The sequence below is a fragment of the Halyomorpha halys genome, unplaced genomic scaffold, assembly GCF_000696795.3.
Source record: "Halyomorpha halys isolate HHAL.00 unplaced genomic scaffold, Hhal_1.1 Scaffold353.1, whole genome shotgun sequence".
Lineage (NCBI taxonomy): Eukaryota > Metazoa > Arthropoda > Insecta > Hemiptera > Pentatomidae > Halyomorpha > Halyomorpha halys.
Window position 1 is genome coordinate 558,150 of NW_027105574.1, and position 312 is coordinate 558,461.

The 312-nt window shown below is 26.3% G+C and overlaps 1 protein-coding gene across 2 annotated transcripts in view; it reads right to left on the reverse strand.

The window, feature by feature from the left end:
• Positions 1-312, reverse strand: part of LOC106681625 (A disintegrin and metalloproteinase with thrombospondin motifs adt-2) — an 84,018-nt gene that overhangs the window by 52,254 nt on the left and 31,452 nt on the right. The gene's annotated exons all lie outside the window — the stretch shown is intronic.

The following is a 312-nucleotide window of genomic DNA, read 5'->3' on the forward strand; positions in this document are numbered from 1 at the left end:
ACACTCCTCAATGATATGCTTTACAGTTAAAACTGTTTGGGAATGCTAGTACGGGTTCTCAACCCATCAGATAGCCAAGGATAAGGCAGCAGGAAAGGTTTTTATACTCCTTCAATTTTTTTTTTTTTTATTATCGAAGTTATAAAAGTTTATTTTTTGAAGTATATAAATTTATTTACTTATGATTTTTATATTACACATTCCCAATAACATTTACTACATGTTCAAAAGATTTTCTTTTTTCAATTTCTGTTTTTTACATTGTTTTGTATTTATATGTTTCATGCTGTCTAAATTTTTTATAGAAAACGT